The sequence below is a fragment of the Myotis davidii genome, unplaced genomic scaffold (assembly GCF_000327345.1).
Source record: "Myotis davidii unplaced genomic scaffold, ASM32734v1 scaffold616, whole genome shotgun sequence".
Classification (NCBI taxonomy): Eukaryota; Metazoa; Chordata; class Mammalia; order Chiroptera; family Vespertilionidae; genus Myotis; species Myotis davidii.
The window spans coordinates 5,052,548-5,068,699 of NW_006291965.1; the positions used below are offsets into that span (position 1 = coordinate 5,052,548).

Below are 16,152 nucleotides of genomic sequence, written 5' to 3' on the forward strand. Positions count from 1 at the left end.
ATAGACCCTGGACTCACACCCACAAGTCAGTGGCGGCAACACAACATTAACTCCGACAATGCTTATTGCCTCGCCTGGCTGTCACTAGCTTTGGCTAATCCTTATACCTTTATTTTCTGAAGCTGACCTTTAATCCTTGCAATCAGAATATCAACAGTGTAACAATGCAAGTAGCTTTATTGAGGCTGTGGTGGTGAGCTGGGTAACACCTTCCTGAAATACCCCCGCCTTTCAGATAAAGCTAGAAGGGAAGGTTTGACCAAGGCCTTTGTGTACGTCTGAGGCAGCTAGTCCATGGAAAAAATTATTCAACTATGGGGGGAGGGGGAACTTGTTGCTGGTATGAATTTCAGGTACAAAATCAGAATGAGTATAATTTCTTTATTTTCTTAAGTCCACACAACATGGCAAGAAATTGAGTCCAGTTATTACTGACATTTACCCAGGATTGGACTAAGGTCTTAAGATCTTATAAAGGCCAAGGTATCGGGAAAGCCCTTCCTGGTGTGGTCCATGTTAGGCACCGTGAGAATGCCCACGGTCCCCGTCTGCATTCACTCGAAGCCTTTGGTTTCAACTGCCACACATAGGTGATGTCTCAGAACCTTTGTCAGGGGCTGACCCCCATGTGCCTGGGACCAGCCTTCCAAAGCACATTATATGGCCGCCCTCTCAGAGGGCTGGCTTGTAGCCTGCTCTGAGGTTAGCCACAAGGAGGGCATGAGTCCTGGGCTTCTCCCAGGTCACTCCAACTGTTGCTTCTGACTCAGTCTAACCTCTGACCTCTCTTTTTAGTATCTCAGCAAAGTTTGCCCTCCTTCCTTCCAATTATCCTCAAAGACTGCTTCTCTCCTCTAGCTGTCCATCTCTTCAAATGTTTTGACTTTGAAAAAAGACAACAGTAAAGGAAAAGTCCTGCAGGTATTTTCCACTCTCAGTAGGAAGTCCTGTGTGCAGGTCTGGGTAGAAAGTGGGGGAAGAAGAGCACAACGCAGCATCTCACAATGCTATGCTGCCCTTGGAGTGTTACTTTATTATTTCTAGAACATACTATTTTACTTTAAATCAAGCAATCCTTTAACTATTTTTTTCTTAAAGAAAGAATAGGTGGTTGAGTTGTGGACATAAGGGAGTGGAAAAGAAAAACTGGATACAGAACCTGCCTCCTAAATCAAACTTTAGGAATTGCCTTAGCCTGGGTTTTTCAAAAAGCAGAGTGTAAGGGGGCGAAGTCTTGGGCAGATACCTTACTAGGAAGCACACTCCCAGGAAGCTAGAGTGAGGGACAGGGGAAGTAGAGCAGGGAAGGGGGAGAGCCAGTTGAGCTGGCCACCTATTTTTGTTTTTGTTTTGTTATTTGTATAATTATTCACTGTTGAATCCTCAGTTCCTAGAATTGGAGCTCCAATATAGCAGGTACTCTAGAAATACCTTATTTTTATTTTTTTCAGAGAGGTTTTTTATTGATTTCAGAGAGGGAAAGAGAGGGAGAGAGCAATAGAAACATCAATGATGGGAGAGAAGCATTGATCGGCTGCCTCCAGAACACCCCGTACTGGGGATCGAACTCACAACTCAGGCATATGCCCTGATAGGGAATCAAACAGTGGCCTGGTTGATAGGTCCATGCTCAACCACTGAGCTACATGGCTGGGTGCAAAAATAATTTTAATAGACATTTTCCACTATGAACCCACCCCCAATATTCTAAAATTTGAAATGGAATATAATACAAACTTTAAACATTATATCCAGTGTATTTTATGCTTACCAATCATTCCCTTGGTCTTTTCCACAAACATCAATACGTACTTCAAACAATATATTTGAAGATCCTTAAAATTGTTGCCCTTATTCTAGAATGAGAAACCCAAGGCCCAAAGAGAAGATGAATCTAATAGTTAAAGTCACTCTATTAATTAATGACTATGAATAGTCTATAATTGAAGGGTTCAACTATTGGTCCAGTGATTTTTCTTACCTAAAATGCCTCACAGTGGAAATATTAAAAATAAGTTAAACATATTTTACCTATTTTCCTCTTTGTCATATAAGGCCCACTCTGTTTTGTAGAGCAATTCATGTCTGTCTCTAAGTTTGTTTATGCCCATTATTTTATTGGTAAGTCAAACAGAGAACTATCCAGTTAACCAGGCTCCTTAGGTAACAACTTATTGATCATAAATGTTTACTTAAGCATAGAATGTGGGACCTCAGCTCCACTGCCAACCCAACAGATTATTAAAACCAGGGTATTTATGAGCGATATTATGTCAAACATTGTTTTCTCCATCTCTTTATACATTTGGATATATTGATATTTTATATTAAAAATAGAATATACTCTTCTGAATCTTCATTCACCCACTTATTCCAACAAATATTAAGGATTAAGACCTTACTTAGAGTGTCAGGTTCTGTTCTAATCAAAATATCATAAACATGTCTTCAAGTTACAAAATGTGGTTCTGCAACATTGTTTCAAAAACTTGCATGAGATGATAGTGCATGATATCCCATTACATAGTTTTACCTAGATGTATTGAACAAGTGCCCTAATATTGAAGAGCAATGATCCTGATGTCTGCTTCTCCATGTTGATGACATGCTATAGGGATTTAACTCTTGTTTATATCAATTATCCTGTGATAACATTGGTTTGGTTCCACTTACTTCACCTAAAGTCACAGAACCTATTGACAACATTAAGTGAGGACTTACATATATGTATATATGGAAGCTTATGGGGAATTGTGGCAAATACTCAATGAGATCACCCAATAGTCCTTCCCTTCTCCCTTAGCTCTGTAGAGTAAAATCCTGCGGTACCATGATGCACCCACAATCACAACTAATATTTGGCTCTCATATTTTCCCCAGCTCCCCCCTGAGGGTTGATGTTCTTTACTTCTTCTAGGGAAGAGATGTGGCTAGGGAGTGACTGAGATTTCCTCGGTTCAGTGGATGGTGTGCTAAATACTGTTAATGTTTCACTGTTGTTTCATAACAGTGCAGGTAGACTAAAAAATATTGCTTTTCTTAACCTCAAAGCAATACAATCCTGCATTTTATGCAGTTACATTTTGGACCTCACTAATCAAATTAGAGCCAAGTTTTACCTCAGTCACTTCTTCAGCCTCGCTAGGTTTGGTCATGTGTCATAGTTCTAACCAATCAGACCTAAACATCAATCTGTTGGGAAGGTTTGGGAAAAAGCATCTTTTCTTTTTAAAAGAGAGGCATATGCCCTGACCGGTTTGGCTCAGTGATTATAGCGTCAGCCAGAGGACCAAAGCATCATGGGTTTGATTCCCAAACCTCGGTTGCAGGTTCTTTCCCCGGCCCCACTGGGAGGTGCAACCAATTGACATGTCTCTCTCATATCAGTGTTTCTCTCTCTCTACCTCTCTCTCTCTTCCCCTCTCCTCTCCCTTCCACTCTCTCTAAAAATCAATGAAAAAAATATCCTCACTCCTTAGGTGAGGATTGTAAACATACATACATACATACATACATACATACATAAAATAAAGAGGCATGTGCAGCTGCTGCCATCCACCCTCTCCCCCACCCCCACATCCCTTCTACTGCAGACTTGGAAGAGGATTTGCTGCTGTAGCTGGGGTGGCCAACTCACCAGCAAAGGCAGAAAGATAAGAAAACTGCAGAGGCAGCAGGCCTGACATAACTGAGCTGCTGCGCTGAAGCCAGCAGCTGCCTACCCCAGAATTCAAATTATGCAAGAAGAATAAACATTTATATATTTAAGTCACTCTTAGTCAGAGTTTCTGTTACTTGCAGCCAAAATTATTACTGATTAAAACAGAGATGGACTGGCTTTCCCACTGAAGTGGGTGTAAAGGTATGAGGATTGCATTTTGGAATTCTACTTTGTAGAATTGTGGAAGAAAAAACATATAAATATTCAGATCCCTAGTATAAAGTCAGACATCTCAAATACTTCCAGATGAGTAACCCAAGGCTCAGGGACAGAAAGTGATTTGCCTATGGCTCCATATATGATGGGGACTAGCCTTGGATAAAGGGTTAATACATTCACACATTTTTTATGTTGCAAATGAGGCTGAGAATGGTAAATACAGACTTCTCCCAATTCCCAGCTCTATAACTTTGATTGTCTTATTCTCAACTTAGCTTTCAATTCACTAGACTTATTTTATCTCAATTTGCCTCCCACTTAGCCAAAAGCATCTCCCACAACCAAAAGTTATATATCAGTTTCATTACATTTTCCTGTCATAAAGCAATACGGCATGCCTCCACAAGAACCCTGTGAAACAGCTGTTTCAATTAAGTGCTTCTCAGGTATTTGAAGAAAATTCTAATGGTGGTAATGGTTATACGCTATATATGAGATCTGATTCCTTGCTCTATCCTTCTCTTTTCTATTACAAAAACCATTCACCCCACAAGCAAGCTCACACTATTCTGGACAGTGTATTCTTGGAAACAAATCTGCCGAGAAAGATGGCCAAGAAATGGCACTTGATATAATAAAAAATATTTGTCTAACCACTAAAGGTAGCCCTATAGCTGGAGTGTTTGGCTTTGGTAGTGGGGGGAGTGGGACGTGTCGTCTCTCTCTCTCTCTCTCTCTCTCTCTCCCTCTCTCTTTCCATAGACTACAGTGGTACATTTTTCTAATTATGTTCCCATTGAGTGGCCTCAGCAAAGCTGCATCCTGTTTTAGCTCAGTCCACAAAGTGCTGGAGAAAACTTTATGTTACTAAATTGCCACAGCAAAAGTAATGGAAATCATTAATAGTTCTGATAATGCAGTCATTAAGGTTCGTATTTCGGCTTAGGGAGATTGTTTCTAATGAAACAATGGTTTACTAAACTGCAACCGTTAACCATATCACACAGGATGAATCTCTACCTGTGGACACTGTCTGGTACAGTCATTGGGAGTAGAGTTGGCAGTGAGGCATGCCTCAAGATTTGGAAGTGATGACCTTGTGTCACAAATCGAGTACTAAGTCAACACGAAAGGATTAGAGCCAATATATGAAAGGGGCGGTCCCATGCCAGTAAACTATTAGAGGAACAAAGATATTATAAATCCTTAGAAGTGATGTCAATCAGGAGAGGAGATGTTCATCAGAAGAAGAGATGGTCTGAAACGGAAGCATAGGCCGAAAGAGTAGCAATGACGTGTTGAATCACCTAGCCAGATTTGACCAGGGGAGAGGAGTCTTACCCAGCAGACCTGCAGCATCACAATTTTTTTAAATTTATTGGGTGACATTGCTTAATAATATCATATGTTTCAAATATACATCAATTCTATAATACATCACCAGTATGTTGTATTGTGTGCTCACCACCAAAGTCTAGTCTCCTTTTGTCACCATATATGGCAAATGCCATTTTTGCATTTCGATTTGAAGTTACCAAATCAGAATAATTCTGTAAAAGAACAAAAAAATAGCTTCTTTAGATTCACTTGCTGAAGCCATCTATTCCATCATTGATTTTCAAAAACAGAGGATTTATCAACATTTGAAAGTGGATCATTTCTTGCCTCATGTACTGAAGAATGGGCAAGAACAATGGACAAGGCACGATGGTGTAGAGATTGGACTGTGGTCTGGGAATTCTAATGCCTGAGTTTGCGTTTTGGCTTCACCTCACTCCCCTCCTCTGCCAAAGCACAGCCTTGAACTATATGAGATCTTAAGTCCCTTCCAGGGTTAACATTCTGTGATGCCCAGAGGAAAGGGAGGAAAATGCTGTCTAGAGCGAGCACTGGCTTTGGCCCTTTCTGCAACTTAATTCCTCACACCCCCAGGAAGTGTGCAAATGAGTACTGAGGTGATTGAGCATGTGCATGGATCGGGCCTCCCTAATTAATACCCCAGCCATTCCTTCATGCCAAAGTAAGCTTTGCACTGACATTGCAACATGTGTGGGTAGGGAAGGAAATGACTAATTTGTATCATTTGGAGAGGAAACTGTTGTCACTTGATATTGTCCTTAAACTGAGAGGGTCTCACTTCCCGCTGAAGATGTCTGCAGGGTTGTCATTCTCCCATCCAAGTACTAACCAGGCCTGACCCTGCTTAGCTTCCGAGATCAGATGAGATCGGGCGTGTTCAGGGTGGTATGGCCATAGACAGGGTTGTCGTTCTCAATGTTGCTATTTATTCTGGTCGACCACCACAGATTTGGAGACTTCCACTGGTTGCAGGATCACTATGCAGCACAGATCTATTGAAGCTGATGGCAGCTGGGTAAGAACCTGAAGCAATTGCAGAGGTGCTGTGAAAGGGAAAGAAAATTGAGATGGATGGTGAATGTGGGAGGTTTGGATGGACCAAGAAGCCTCAACAGGGATCTCGAGCAGAGATGCCTCACTGACAGAACCTATGGAGATGGAGATAAGTACCTACGCCCAGAGTGGCGCCTGCAGGGTTCACCTGCAAAGGTAATAGCAACATTTTCTGTCCAGTCTTGTTAGGAGAAACATGCCAACCCCAAACAGTAGAAATCACATCTCAGAAGCTTCATCGGCAGAGAAATACCTACCATATATTAACATGTCTTGCTCTACATGGCAAATGAAAAATTAACCCAAGCCCAGCAAACAGCTAATCTTTAAGCAGAGCCATACATTATGAATTCATTTTTTTCCTTGGCACTTAGGAAATAAAGAAGGTATTGAAAAGGAGGCCTTGCCTGAGACATGCATGACCCTGAGATGCAATGAACTTGACTGAGAAAAAGGCTGCCCTGAATTTGCAGAACATCACAGGTATAGATATACAAACATATGTGCATATACATAACAAAGACAACAAGTGCTTAAAGAAAAAGCTGTTTTCCCAGCATGGAAAGAAATAATTTCTCAGCATGAAAAGCAAAAAAAGAGCTCCTTGCAGAAATAAAACTGCTATGCTTATTCTTGTAAGTATCAGATAATCGGTACAACCACCTACCATATTTTAAGTCAGAGATGATTATGATGATTGGAGTTTAGAGTTTTCTGGGATAATGAAAGCAAGCATTCAGTGGACCATCTGGTCAGTAGATGGCTTCTGGCCCAAGCTGACTGCACCTAAGTTGATGGGAAATCCTTTTATAGATTTTGCTGCTGTTTCACGTTGTAGCGAATAAGGACCCATGATGGCAAGAGCATAATATTTTGGAATGGGACATAATGACAACCTGCAGATTGAAGGGGGTGGCTTTCATTTTGGAAAAGATGCTTACAACCCACCATATTCAAAGTGGAGGTGGCAGATGGAGAAAAAGGGACTAGGTTCCTCGCCTGCAGGGTTCAATGAATGGACAGGGCTGCTTTGCCAACGAGCTGATAACTCCAGATAACTTGGCAGGCTTCTACCAGAGTCATCGCTAAGAGGGCATGAAAAAAAAAAACAGAGTGCAGATTTTAATATGGTGGGGAGGGGATTTTATGTCTAATATGAAAAACAATCCTAAGTGATTGAGTTGTGGACATCAGTCCTTTGTAATATTTTTACATGCCTCACTTTTTAACAAATACACAGACCTCATCAGTGTTTCCTACAAAGCCTTGTTTCCTTCTGTCACTCTGAACTTCAGGAAAGAAAAACTCCACTCAAGATACTTTGCTTTGTATAAAGTACAAGCTTGGGCTCTTCTCATCTCATTCATTACATAGTATGAATCATTATGCTGCTTATGTAGATTTGTTTCTAACTCAACCAACGACAGCTCTGAAATCTAGCAGTCTCAGAAGTCTATCAGAAATACTGTTGTATTAACTATATTCTTCTTGCCATGATTAAACCACACAGTATTTTGAATGACCATCTCTCAGTGTAATCATCAGCTATGAAAAAAGATGTAGGAATGTAAAGGCATTTTCAAAAGTCTCTTTCTAGGAGGGGTGCATTTCATTCTTCAAAGAGACTCAGTATTTTACAGCTGGAGGCACCGCAAATTATCTAATTTAACTTCTTTATTCTACAAATGAAGATGAAATTCAGTTATGAGATATATAAGTAGAAATGTTATTGAGCTATTCTCCTTCCCTCATATAGTGTTCCTTTTTAAAATGTCTTTTATGAAAGTAGTACTTGATCATTAAAATAGTATAGAAGATTATCAATAAAAACAATAGAAGCCAAATTCCACCCCTGCCCAACCCAAAGTCTGCTAAATACTTAACTTTAAATAATATGCTAATGACTAGATTCTTTAATTCCTTGATTTTAAAAATTATTAAATGACTTGTTAAAAATATATCTACCCACTTCAACTGCCCTTTTTCTACTTCAAAATTTTATAGTATTGTTACTATTATTAAAACATCTAGTAATATTTTGTAGCACTAAATGATATACTAAGATATCATGTCTTATTTCATCTATGTGTTATAGCTTTTCTTGATTCTCTACATATAAGATGAGGATGTGCCAAATCTCTGTCCTTCCAAACCCCAATTCCTGTCCTCAGATACTTATGTTTGCACTATATTCTGTAACCATAATTATTTGTAGGTCTTTGATGTTTCTAATGAATTGATTTTTAGAAAACCAGTGACAGACAATGTTGTTTCTTTGCTCCCATGGAGCCAAGTATTTCTAGGATTACATTTCATTTCTATGTGTGTGTCTGAGGAGACAACCACGTACCACACTAAGAAAGATGATTCAAGAATCTAGATCAATAGAAGCTCTTACCCTGCATCCAAGTCTCAACATCATGTCACATTTTAGTTTGCTTCGTATTTTGACGATGACTTTCTCATTAGGCTTTTGTTTTTTCTGGAGTTAGTAATCATATTTTCTTTTTCAGAGAAGTACATGTGTTCTTTATTGTATTCCTTAGACTTTTCTTTCTAATGCTTAGAAATCATTCCATTTTTCTTCTTGATGATATTCTTAGTTTGTTGACTTCCTTTATAAAACATATCCATTGCTTTCAAGGCCTACTGAAATGTCTTTCAGCTATGATTTCATTTCATTGGACTCTGTATCATTCAGTGTCCAGGCCAAAAAACAAAACCAGAAACTACTTCAGATAATTAAAGCAGGGAGGACTGAAATACCTTTTGAAGTAATTCATTACTAAAGCACTGGAAGGACAGAAAGAGCACAAGGAAGAAGGTGGTATTACCTCGAGATAGTAACTGCAGTAGGAGCTCTGGAATCCACACTCCCCTCTGCCACCAAGAAGCCCACAGCCTCTAATCCCTTGATGCTCCAGGAACATATCCTGCATGGGTGCTATTGGAAGTCGTACCAGTGTGGCTGGCCCACTTGTGTTAAAGCTACTGACGTCACTGCCAGAATCAGAAGGTCTTCTACCTTCCCCTATATTTTCATTTCATTCAAAATCCTTCCATTGGATGAAACAAACCACAACCCAGCTGTCAATGAAGACTCAAAAGGTAATTTTCAATTTCCAGCCCCTGCAGTATAGATGGGGGTAGAGAGGATCAGTGTAGGAATCAGAGTCACATACAGTATCTGGGATAGAATTTGGGTTAGTTCCACCATTTTTTGATGGCTTACATCTTTCACTTCTTGTAGTTTAAAAATGTTTAATTCCTTAACTAATTCCTCACAAAATATGCCTGGAAGGTATATGTACTGAGTCTTTGCATGTTGGGAAATGTTTGCATTTGTCATCACATTTGATTGATAGTTTGGTTAAGTATAGAATTCTAGGTTCAGAATAATTTTCACTTAAAACTGGAAGATATTGATCTGTTGTCTTCTAGAATCCTGTATATCTCTCTTGAGAAATCTGTTACAAGTCTGGTCCTCATTTCAGGGTTTTTAACTGTTTTTCTCCTGGGGAGGGAGGTATAGCAATCCCTCAAAATCAATTTTTCCTCAAACTATATCCTAAATATATTCAATTATCTCTCTCTCTCAGGAGAGATCTGCCATCACCCTGGAATAGAAGAGTAAATCTCTCAATTGGATTATGGCAATAGCCTCCTAACTGCTCTGTTTCCACTCTTGGCCCCACCTCCCAAGAATATATTATCCACAGAGCAGCCAGAGTTACCTTTTAGAAATGTAAGTCAGTTAATGTCATCCTTCCAATTCAAATGATTTTGTGGCTTCCTGTATCAATGAGCTTTAGATGCAGGACAAATCAGCCCCAAACTTGGTGGTCTGAAACAACACATATTTTAATTTCTCTGGCAATGTTTTGGGTCAGTGGGAAGTACTTCTGGCCTGGTTGAGTCTGTTTGAACCCTGATGATCAAAGATGGCCTCACTCAGATGTCTGGCAGTTGGCAGATTAATTGGTGTGGATGGGTGAAGATGACATCTAAGTTGAAGTAGCTCATCTTTGCTACATGTGGCACTGCATCTTCTAGTAGGCCAGCTTCCCTGCTTCACATGGCAGTCTCAGGGTTCCCGAGGCGTCCAAAGAGAGCAAGCCCATTGTACAAGTGCTCATCAGGTTCCTGCTGGTTCCGTACCTACTAATATCCCATCTCCTGAAGCAAATCACCTGGCCAAAGTTTCACTAGTTAAAGAAATACATGGTAACTGGGGTCGGTGTAGATCTAAGAAATCATGTGGCAGTCAAATGCCATAAAACATCATTTATCAAAGAATGGACACTTCCTTTACTAAAGATTTTCCCAGACAACTCTAATCTTCGTTACTTGGGTAATCCATTACTGCATATCTCCTGTGTGCCAAGGGCTGAATATATAATTATCACTAAAACATAGTCACTGGTTTTAGGAGGCCATTGGAGTGAGACAGATACACCCAAGTAATCTGTGGTTAAGATAATTTAAAGAACCTACCTGGCTGGAATAAGACACATGTGCCAGCTGAAAGAGCTCACCACCTCACAGTTTATGAGAACTGGCAAGCCCACAAGTAGACAAACTTTGGCACAATTTTTGAATTTTATATATAGAAAAACCTTTAAGTACAGTATAAGGAAAATTAAAACCAGGAGTCATCAAATGGGAAAAACATTAGGTTGACCTCAATTTTTTCTGTATTATATGCAAGAATTCATGGGAGCATGAAAAGGTTGAGACCTAAAATTTTTTTCCCAAATTGTCTCTGTCTTTAAAGAGAAAAAGTCTTCAGATTTACAAGGGCTTTAAAAGAAAAATTCCTTGATTATGCACTCTTCTTGGTGGAGAAATGAAATCATATTAGGAATTCTGGAATGGAGAATTTGCATTATAAAAAAATGTGAAGGTCATTCCTTCCTGGTTCACCTATAAAGATAAGATGCATTTTGATTATATTTATTTATTGTCAACCAGTTAGACACTGCGGCCTGCAGCAGTGGTGTGGTGGGCCCTGTATTCAGCTATTCTTTATTTCTGTTTCTGCTCTTTTCCCTGGAAGAAGAAACATTTCATTAGCTATATTCTTCCTTTCATCCTTCAGAGGGCTTATCTTAGCATATTGATGTATACTTGAAATCAGTGGTGCAGCCCTTCCAAAACGGATAAACTATTTACATGGTTTAGACAATTTAGATGATTAATTAACAACTTATTTACTGTTACACTAATGCAGAATTACATTCATACATTCATGTTTCAGTTTATTCAACAGATAGATACTAAGTGCTTCTATTTGCCAGACATTGTGTTACCCACTGAGGATGAAATGGTGAAAATAACAGAGAATTCCTTGCTTCATAATATTTATGACTGTAAGATCTGAAAGCCTGTTTTTATTGCTAATGCTTTTAAGCACCTTTGGCGTTTACATTTTTACAAACACATGTTGAATGATCTCAGCAATTAAAGATTTGGGTTGAGAAATATTTTCTGTTACCAAATGTTCTTCATCATATTTCTACCTAAAACTCATGATGTTTTTATGCAAAAACAATGTATAGAAAAAAATGGCAGTGAGAAAAACTGCTATAATAGTGGTTAACTCTGGAAGAGGAAAAATAGGGGTTTTTTTCCTTTGACTTTCCCAATTCACAGAATCATCTATAATCAGCATACATTACCTTTATATTAGTACTAGTGGCCTGGTGCATGAAATTCATGCAAATTAAAAGGGAAGTAATTAGAGGAAATATTTTAATATTGCTATCTGACCTTTCTCTGTAATAGAAGTGTCAGAGATGAAAGAAAATTAGTAAAATATCTATGAAAATCTCCCTCCTGTTAGAGTCTGGGGCGTGCTGTGGGACCTAGAGTCAAGTCCCCGCCCACCACCCGCAAGCGCTTTGAAAACACAGGAGACCCAGACCCACCCAGACCCACCCCCATTGGATGAGACACAGACCTGGCCGGCCCCACCCACATCAAGCCCCTCCAGGCAAGGGGCATAGCCTGAGGTCCCCTGTCAAGCCCCACGGGGTGGGGGGGCACGGCCTGAGGTCTCCCATCCTGGCACGGGGGATACAGCTGAGGTCCCCTGTCATGCCCCACAGGGCGAGGGGTGCAGCCTGAGGTCCCTTGCCCCAGCCAGGTGCCATACAGCCTCAGGTCCCTGCTGTTCAGTTGTGACATTACAGTGTCCCAGATAATTTGCATATTCCTCTATTATATAGATAGATATTAGTGAAGGTAACTCTAGCTCCTGGTACAGTGGGGGAAATAAGTGGCTCATCACAACAAAAGTTCGTTCTTGCTTGAATCACACTCCACTGAGGTTGGGCATGATTGGGGACAACTCCTTCAGGTGTGATGCAAGGCCCAGACCCTCTCCACTTTGTGGCTCTGTCATCTTCAACAAGGACATCCCCAGTGTTTTGGAGTTTTTGTGCCCACAGGGAGTTGTTATGGTCAGGGGTGGGGAACATCCTGCCCACAGGCTGTAGAAGGCCTATGAAATCATTTGGTCTGGACCTGCCAAGGCATTAGGTCCAAGTTAATTAAATGTTTGACCAAACATAGCAAGCTAATATTTAAGTTGATGATTTTGTATGGCCCTCAAATGGTGTTAAAAATATCCAAATGGCCCTTGGTAGAAAAATATTCCCCACCCCTGGTCTAGATCTAGAACAGACATATGCCACTTCCATCCACAACCCATTGGCCAGAACTCAGTCACATGGCTAACACCAAACTGCAAAGGAGACTGAGAAATGTAGTCAATTTTGTGTTCCAGGGGGAAAGAGGAAATCAATTTTGGTGAACATGAAGCAGTCTCTACCATAGATGGTAAGACTGTATTTAAAAATAGTAGTAATAATAATGTCAAAGGCAATATATTTAAGCATTCTAAACTTAATCACAACCTTTGACTTAGAAATCTTACTTCTAGAAGTCCTTTTCTGTTGGATATTCTCCACTAGATCCTCCAGATTCATTCTCCACCTTTTTTTCCCTGCATTACAGGCTCCCCAGTAGTCTAACTTCTGTTTGGGTTCAGCCAATGGAAAGCACCAACAGGTGATCAGAGACTGGGGGGAGTGAAAGCAGGACTATGTAGTATGTGCCCTCCATAGACCTCGAAAGGTCACCTGTTAGAGGTGGTTGCATTCCTCTAATGCAGGTCACAGCTTCTATTGAGAAGGGTCCCCTGAAGCTCGAGCCACCTCCACAGCCTCATTTACACCTCTCTCTCTTAGTTCACTTCTTCTCTTTGCACCTTTCCACCTGGGAATGGTGATCCCAGCTGTTTATTGGCTCTTACTGGTCTGCGTTAACGCTGCCCACTATTTTTCCAAACAGTCCTCAGTTACCCCGTTTACATGTGCCTTTTGTTTCTTTTCTGAACACCAACTAATACACCATCATAGAGAAATAATCAGAATTTTGAGATAAACATGTTCACAGCAACATTTAAAATAGCAAATTTTTGGACTAAGTGTCTAATCATTAGGAAATGTTAAATACATTATAATCAATCTGTGATAGAAAAAATAAACTAATATGTAAGTTTTCACTACCTTTTTCTATCTCTCACTACAGTAACCCTGTCTCTGTCCCAGGAAAATTCTGCTCAAATCACTTCCTTGTCCTTACTGTCCTCCCTCTTCCATCTTAACTAATAAAAAAGAAACATGCAAATTGACCATCCCTCCACTACACTCACAAGCCATGCCCACAAGTCATGCCCACCAACCAATCAGGAGCGAGTATGCAAATAAACCCAACCAAGATGGCGGCGGCCATGGAGCTGGAGCGAACAGGAGGCTTGGGTTGCCCCTGCCAATGGAGGAAGCCAAGCTTCCCGCCTGCCCTGGCTGGCTGTGGGCTCCACTCAAGGCTAAAAGTTTCAATTATAGAAGACAAATAAATCCCAGATACCTGCTTCCAGCCACTGTGGACTCTGTTCAAGGAGAGTCTGGGAACCTGGTTTGCCTGGGGCTGTGGCCAGCCTGAAAACTGCCATCAGCCCCTCACCAGGCTGGCCAGGCACCCCAGTGGGGACCCCCACCCTGAAGGGAGTGTAGCCAGCCTACAAACAGCCATCAGCCCCTCACCCAGGCTGGCCACACACCCCCATCATGGACCCTCACCCCATGGGGGCGTGGCTGGCCTGCAAACCACCACAGGCCCCTCGCCCAGGCCACCCCACGCCCCAAGGGAACCCCCACCCTGATCCTGGACACCCTTCAGGGAAAACCAGCTGGCCCCCACCCATGCACCAGGCCTCTATACTAATAAAGGGGTAATATGCTAATTAGACTGGGAGACCTGGACGTTCTTCTGGACAAAGCCATGGTGGCAGGCCTGAGGTAGAGGCGGTTAGAGGCCAAGAGGGGAGGGCAGTTGTGGGTGATCAGGCTGGTGGGGAGTGGGGCTGTTGGGGGTAAGCAGACCAGCAGGGGAGCCAGTTGGGGGCAAGCAGGCCATCAGTGGGGGTTAGTTGGAGGTGATCAGGACAGCAGCGGAGGGGGGGGAGTTTGGAGTGAACAGGCCAGCAGGGGGGCAGTTGGGGGTGAGCAAGCTAGCAGGCAGAGTGGTTAGGGGCAATCAGGCAGGCAAGCAGGCAGGTGAGTGGTTAGGAGCCAGCAGTCCTGGATTGCGAGAGAGATGTCCAACTGCTGTTTTAGGCCCGATCTCTGTAAACCGGCAGTAGGACATCCTCTGAGGGATCCAAGATTGGAGAGGGTGCAGGCTGGGCTGAGGAACACCCCGCCCCCGTGCACGAATTTCATGCACGGATCCACTAGTCCTCATATATTTTTCATCAGGGTGAGTTACTGAGTTATGTGGCGGTTGGCGCCTTGGGGGCTACTACATCTAAAGAAGTCGAGGCAATAGCTTGAAAAAAAAGAGAAGAAAAATTATACCAGTGAGAGGAATCTTGGGAGCAAAAAGGGGGAAAGAAGATGTGAGGAGATGAATGGGCAAAGAATTTTGCCACATGTGTTTCTCTTTGTAAACCCACCCCTTCAAGGAAACTTACAATAAATATCTTCATCATTCACAATACTCACTGAAACTTCTGAGATGAGGTTTCTGTTTCTTTGAGGTTTGTTGATTCCTCACTACATACCCTGTGAGAAATTAATTACTTGCGTATTTCCTTCCATGCTGTTTGATACATCTGCATATTCAAGGTGAGGGAACTGAAACACAGAAAGGTTGTCTGGGTTTTGTAAGCCCGTTGTGTTCACATCACCCATCCTTATGATATAATGTTATACTGAAAAGCAGCACATTGTGGGTAGTTTTGTCTTTTTAAATTATGTTTTATTTCCTGCTTGTAAAACTAAAATGTTTTAAATCTGAAAACTGTGTGGAGGGAGGAAAAGAGAAAAAGAGAGAGAATTAAAGAATAAAAAGGAACACAATGGATAACCATAGCATTCATTCACAAATAAATATTAAATTGGGCTGCAGCAGTGAACAAAACAAAATCCCTCCATCTATAGAAACAACATCCTAGTGGGAGAGAAGCAGATAATGAGACAAAAAGTAACAGGAAGTAACATACAATAATGCTATGAAGAGGAGTGAAGCATGGGGATAGAGGGTGAATGGGGACTGTGTTAGATGAGATATTCCAAGAATGTATCTCTATTGAGTAACATTTGACCAGAGACCTAAGGAGCCCACTTTTGAAAGATGAATGAAGCCAGAGAGCAGGCCAGGAGACTAAAGGAGGAAGAACATTTCAGCAAAGAAAACAATACATGACCCTGAGGCAAGAGCATGAGGGACACATTATTTTAAGTGGCAGGACTTCCTTATTTTCTAAGGCTGAATAATATTTTATTTCCATATAT

At 41.2% G+C, this 16,152-nt stretch overlaps 1 long non-coding RNA gene across 1 annotated transcript in view; it reads right to left on the reverse strand.

Moving 5' to 3' along the window:
- Positions 1 to 5,948: 5,948 nt before the first annotated feature.
- Positions 5,949 to 16,152, reverse strand: part of LOC107183325 — a 34,611-nt gene continuing 24,407 nt past the window's right edge. The window contains exon 3 of the long non-coding RNA XR_001514108.1: positions 5,949 to 6,282. This is a non-coding gene — a long non-coding RNA (uncharacterized LOC107183325). The remainder of the gene's footprint in view (positions 6,283 to 16,152) is intronic.